Below are 6494 nucleotides of genomic sequence, written 5' to 3'. Positions count from 1 at the left end.
GCCACGTTGCAGTAGAGCACTTTTTCTATACTTCAAATCTAACTTGGTCCCTTCCCTGCTTAGAGCCCTCCGTGGCTCCCAATTGCCCACAGTGAGAAGAGTAGGCTCCTTACGGCTCACAACCCTCTCCAGCTCTTCCCCCAGCTCCTGCTGCTCAATACTGAGGGGCCTGCATATTCTCCAGCCCACGGTGCTCTGTCTTCTGGGCTTTGCATGTGCTGTTCCCTCTATCTGGGATCCCCTCACCTTCCCTGATTTTCATCCACCTGATGCTACTCCTTTCTCAGGACCCAGCACCCAAGTCCCTTTCTCAGGAAGGCTCTCCTGAACTCCTCTGGCTGAGCCAGGCGCCTCCCCTGTGCTTCCGAATGAAGGGGCCCGTTCACTGAGGCACACACTTGTGCCTTGTCCTCTAAGACCCGGCTTAGACCTGCCTGCCCACAGATGCCCGTACAGCTCCTGAATCCAGCTGGTGGTCAGACAGGGGACAGAATAGGCAGAGAGAAGGAAGGCTTCTCTCTCCCCAGAGTATTTACATTTTAACACGTGGCCTTAGAAGAAGAACAAATGTTTCAAGCCCAGAGCTTGGCTGATAGAATTTCAGGCATGGTGACCGGCATTTGGTCAGTTCCCCCCACGCCCCGGAACTGCGGGCCACACCGGCTACCTGCTGCAGCGGAGAATGGGTACTAGCTCCTTCTACCCCAGGTGTGTCAAATGACTATTCTGAAAGGGGCTCTGGATGCCCATCCTCCCCGCTGAGGCTGTAGAGGGGCGAGGATAGACTCAAAAAAGAACAAGCTGATATTTAAGCTCATTTTCTGTTAGTATCCCCCAGCCTCATGACTGAATCCCCTCTGACGTTCAGTACTTAGTGAAATCTGAAGGCTCTGTATAGGAGAATTAGGAGGAACTTAATGGAGGACCGTGGGGGAGAAGAAGGGGGAAACAGGGGAAGAGGCAGGGAGGCAAACCATGAGAGACTCTTGAATGCTGAGAACAAACTGAGGACTCGTGGGTATGGGGGAGAGGGGAAGGGGGAGATGGGCATGGAGGAGGGCACTCGTGGGGATGATCACTGGGTGTTGTATGGAAACCAACATGACAATAAACTATTAAAAAATAAAATAATAATAATAAAAAAAAATCTGAAGGCTCCGGAAAAAGCCCCGCTTAAGGTGGAGCAGCTGTGAGTGGATGGGGGTGGGAAGGGGTGGAGTTCTGGAAAGTTAAGTAAGGTTACAAAGGGGGTGGAGCGTCAGCTTTTCAAGTTGCAGTGCTGCCTCTGAGCAGTATTTGAGCAGTATTTCATGTTTCGGTGACATGTCAGCTTTGGAAACTGACAGATGGGCCCAGGCAGGCAGCCAGGAGCTCCCGCACAGCCTGGGGCTGGCTGTGTGACCCGGGGCAAGTCTCTTGACCTCCCCAGGCTTCAGATTACTGGACTAAGGTCTCTTCTAGATCCCAGGGCCTGCTCCTAAGTGTGCTAGCTCTGGTCTCTCTGTGTGTGAAGTTTGGTGCCCTCTGTGGTGCGGGGACCAGTGGTATTGGGGAGACTGTCAACCACAGCTCTGGGGACTGAGGCTCCCTGGAAGGAAGCCAGGTGAGGGGTGTGAAGCAATCGTCTCCCCCCCCCCACTCCCCACCCAGCAAGGCCTCCCTCCCTCTGTGGCCCTGAGGCCCCTCATGTCCTTTGTTTCACCAATAGGGCATGTTATGAATTTAAGACGACATTTAACAATCTGAAGATGTCACCTAGAAGACTTTCCAGCCCCACTTAGCTCATGGGAACAGCTGGCTCTGTGGTGCTAAGTGGCAGCCACCTCTTTGGGTAGTCCCCTTTGCCACGTCCCCACCACCCTCGTGTTCCAGGCCATGCTCATGGCCTCCTACAGGCAGAGTTTGCACACAAACACACACACACGGGCACACGTGCGAGCACACACACACACACACACACAGAGGCTCAGGGCTGTCCTGCCCCACAGAGAGCCCAGGGGCCTGGAACCCAGTCACAGGCTGTCCATGGAGGCCAGCTGTGCCCCCTGCCTCCCTGCTCACAGCGGGAGGTGGTCGGGTTGCATTCTCCTCCCTGGCTTCAGCCTCGGGAGAGGACAGACAGAGCCAGCCCGCTCCCGTTTTCCAGACCAGTTTGCACCAGGGCACAGGAACTCTCCCTCTTTCCCTCCATGCTCACGTTCCTTTACTCCTCATTCACAGCCAGGCCCTGCCTACCCCTGCCCACTAGAGGAGAAGACACTGGTGGGAGCAGCCCTCTGCGCCTGGGAGGGGCGGGGAGGGTGACTAAGGTAGGCTTCCTGGAAGAGGTGGCCTCTGAGTTGAGTCTTCAGAGGCTGAGTAAGGAGGTGTCAGGCAGAGAAGGAAGGGAAAGGGATTCCGGGCAAAGGCCGTTAAGGGCAAGCCGGTTGGGTGTCCAGCGGGTGGGAAGACACGTAGGCACGGAAATGACTGGCACGAATAGGGAAGTTTGTACTCACGGTCCCTAGGAGCAGGACGCACAGCATGCCGCGCAGGGCCACACAGGGAGCGCCGGGGCCAGCCGGGAGGCAGACGGCGCCAGAGTAACGCACGGGCACAGGCCCTACTGTGCTTGTGCAGGAAAGGGCGGGTGGGCCAGGTAGCCGTGCGCCGTCTCAGCGGGCTCCCGGCTACAGGCGGTCCCTTGCTGTCCAGGACCCGGCCCTGGAGTCACATAAGGCAGGGGGACTGTGATAAAGCAGGTGGTTGGGATTGCTTGGTCTGTGTGTCAAAGGCAAGCTCCTAGGTGTTTGCTAATCTCCAGGAATCCACTGGCCCTGGAAGGCAAAGCATCATAAACTATGGAAAAAGCATGATTTAAGAATAAATGTTTATTTTTGAGAGAGAGAGAGCACGAACAGGGAAAGGGCAGAGAGAGAGGACAGAGGATCTAATGCAAGCTCCTTGTTGACAGCAGAGAGCCCTATGTGGGGTTTGAACTCATGCACCCTGACATCAAGACCTTAGCCGGGGTGCCTGGGTGGCTCAGTCGGCTAAGCGTCCGACTTCAGCTCAGGTCGTGATCTCACGGTTTGTGGGTTCGAGCCCTGTGTCGGGCTCTGTGCTGACAGCTAGCCTGGAGCCTGCTTCCGATTCTGTGTCTCCCTCTCTCTCTGACTCTCCCCTGCTCATGCTGCCTCTCTCTCTCTCTCTCTCAGAAATAAAACATTAAAAACATTAAAAAAAAAAAAGACCTTAGCCAAAGTTGGACAGTTAAGCAGCTGAGCCACCCACGAGATCACAAGAGCTGAAGTCAGACACTTAACTGACTGAGCCACCCTTGAGATCACGACCTGAGCCGAGGTCGGACGCTTAACCAGCTGAGTCACCCAGGCGCCCTGGAAAAACCGTGACTAATACATCCTCCAAGTGTGGTCAGAATCCCTGAGGGTTCCAAGATCCTTTCAGTGGGCCCGGGAGGTCATGTCCTCTCTAACCACTTATCTGTGTGAGGCCAGATTATCTTCATCTGCTTCCACCCACACACCATAGCACCACAGACTGCTGCAGAAGCAGATAGGAGAAGCCAGCTGTCTCCCATTAAGCCCGATACCGCAGAGATTTGCAAAACCGTAGAGGAATGCCCCTCTGCTCACTGTGTGTGGCTCTGGTTGTTTTTGGAAAAAGAAGGCGCATCGGCACATAGAAGAGAAATAGAAATAGAAGCATGAAGTGGGGGGTGGGGTGATAAGTGTTCCCAACAACTGTACGCAACATGACTGGGCCTCGCCAGGACCCAAATCCCATTTCTAGGTCTACACCCTGCCCTTCCGGAAGCAGCAGGATTTCCAGCCCAGGAAGAGCTCATATGTGTCTGGCAGGTTCTGGGAGGTTCTCAGCTAGGATTTGAGGCCCCCACAGGATGACCCTTGCATATGGGTATTGCCCCAGCAGACTCGCATCACCCTGGTGGCGCACCTTGGTCTCACGGTGGCTCCCATACCCAGAGCTGGCCTGCCACACTGCGCTTCCTCCCTTACAAGGTGTCATGAAAGTCTTTCCTTCTTCTCAGCCAACTGCACCCCAACGTGCCGGGCTGGCTGATTGGACTACTTTATTTATTTTTTATGCCTGTAGAGGTATAGGCACTGATTTTAATCCTCTTCCATAATCTGGACTAACACGTTTTTGCATGGTGTTATTCTAACATTATTCATACTTGCTCATAATGCATATAAAAATCATAGTCATATTTTAACTATAAACTAGAATAAAAACGTTTACTTTCTGCACGTGGTCTCATTTCTCTTATCTGGGCTTAGGGTTAGATGCACCTGGAATGATAGCTGATGCTCTATTGTTGAGTGGTGTTTTCTCGGTAAAGAAACTGAGGCCCAGAGAGGGTAATGGCCATGTCCAAAGCATTCAACTCCTCTCCAGGAGGACCGGAGCTGTCAGGCACACCTGGGTGGTTCAGTCCATTAAGCATCTGACTCTTCGATTGTGCCTCAGGTCATATCTCGAGGTCACGAGGTAGGGCAGCACAGAGTCTGCTTGGGATTCTCTGTCTTCTCTCTCTCTCTCTCTGCCCCCTCCCCACTCTCACGCTCCCTCTCTCTCAGAATAAATAAACATTTAAAAATACACATTAATAAATAAATAAATAGACGAAGATGTCACTTGGGCCCTACTTCCTCTGAAGTCTCTAGGGGAGGGTCCTGCCTTCCTCTCCCAGCTTCTGGTAGCTGCAGGCACTCCTCAGCTTGTGGCCACTCCACTCCAGCCTCTGTCTCTGTCTTCACCTGGACGCCTCCTCTTCTCCCTGGCTTTCCTCTGGGTGTCTTTTATAAGGACAAATGCCATTGGATTTAGGGCCCACCAGATAATCCAAGATGATCTAGTCTTGAGAGTCTTAACTGCACCTATGAAGACTTCTTCCAAGTGAGGTCATGTCCATAGGTTCTGGTGGTTAGGATGTGGACACATCTTTCAGGAGGTCATCATTCATCCCACTACGCCCTGTAAGGTAGCATGTCCACACAGAGGACTCAAGTTGTTGATCTTGAATCAATCCATCTGGGAAAGGCAACAGGATAAGCCTAGACCTTGTGAGCCTCTATTTTCAAGCATCCCTTTAAACCTGCCCCCTTCTCTGTTCAATCTGTCACCAACCCTCTGGGCAATAAGGACTCATTGGAACACAACGGGAGGATTTACTCACATCCTGAGGAGAGAGAACTGTCCCTTTTGTCAATATCTCCCTCAAGGAGGAGGCACTTATCTTTCAGCAGAGACAGTCTCAGTTTTCCTTGTCACCATAAGTTGAAATGTGTACAGACAATCTTGTGGTAATGGGGCCATCCATGGTTCTAAAGGAGCATGGCTTCCCTTTTAGGGCATCTTTCCTGACTTCTAACCTGGGCAGTTCCTTCCCCTGTTCAGAGACCCACATCATCTGAGCAGGAAGTCAGCTCCAAGTGGGTAATAGACATCTTCTTCACCTGTTTCAGTGAACTTGTCCTTGCTACTTCCCAGATGTTGTTGGCCAACGTATCTCTTGATCTCTATATACACTAAAGAGAGATCTCTATATACACTAAAGAGAGATATATAGAGTAGACTCTATATATCTAGAGTCTACTATATATATATGCTACATATAGCATATCTAGTATACATTATTATACATTAATATATAATAATATATCATATATATTATTAGGTAAATGGTGGAACATTATTATAGATAATGCTGAAAACTGCCCTAGTACCCAGTCCAAACCTGACTACCAGTTTTGGCTTTGTGCTTGCCTCTATGTCTACACAGTACTTTCCCTCACTGGCAGTCCTACTGGGCATACTATCATTTTGTGCTCTGTTTTTCTTTTTTAACTGAATTCATTACTTGTTAATACACATGTTAGGCATGGATTACACAGCAAGTTTGTTTTACCTCCACATTTCACCCTGTCTTACAGTTTTTTATGTAACCATTCTAATTATCATTTTTAATGGTTGCCTCATGAACCACTTGTCAATATGCCATGATTTGGGTATTGGGACAGACTTTTGATGGGGTGACAGACATCTAACTCTGCTCCAGTCCCACTGTGTGGAAGTCCCCTGCCACCCAGTATTTCTCTGACACCAGCTGGGGGTCCTACAATCCAACACACACCAGTCCTGAGCCAAGGCTGTCGTCTGTGCTTCAGACCAATCAGCTCTGACTGGACACTTGCAACAACCCCCTCCTTGGATTTGATCTGCAGGCCAGAGTGGCTCAAAACACAGAAACCTTTTACTTTCTAGATTACCAGTTTATTATAAGGGCTAGAACTCAGGAACGGTCAGATGGAAGATACAGGGCAAGGTATGGGGAAGAGCATATAACTTCCATGCCTTCTCCAAGCACACTCTGCTCTGCCCAAATCACCAACCCAGAAGCTCTCTAACCCCTTTTGAGGTGTTAATGCGGGCTTCATTATACAGGCATGATTGATTACATCTTTGGCACG

General features: G+C 50.8%; 1 protein-coding gene across 2 annotated transcripts in view; it reads left to right on the top strand.

The window, feature by feature from the left end:
• Positions 1-6494, top strand: part of FAM83A (family with sequence similarity 83 member A) — a 19013-nt gene that overhangs the window by 899 nt on the left and 11620 nt on the right. The window lies entirely within an intron of this gene.

This window comes from Crocuta crocuta, unplaced genomic scaffold, assembly GCF_008692635.1.
Source record: "Crocuta crocuta isolate KB4526 unplaced genomic scaffold, BGI_CrCroc_1.0 scaffold260, whole genome shotgun sequence".
NCBI classification, from domain to species: Eukaryota; Metazoa; Chordata; class Mammalia; order Carnivora; family Hyaenidae; genus Crocuta; species Crocuta crocuta.
The sequence above is the reverse complement of the archived record's forward strand: the minus strand, read 5'-3'. Positions and strand labels throughout refer to the sequence as shown.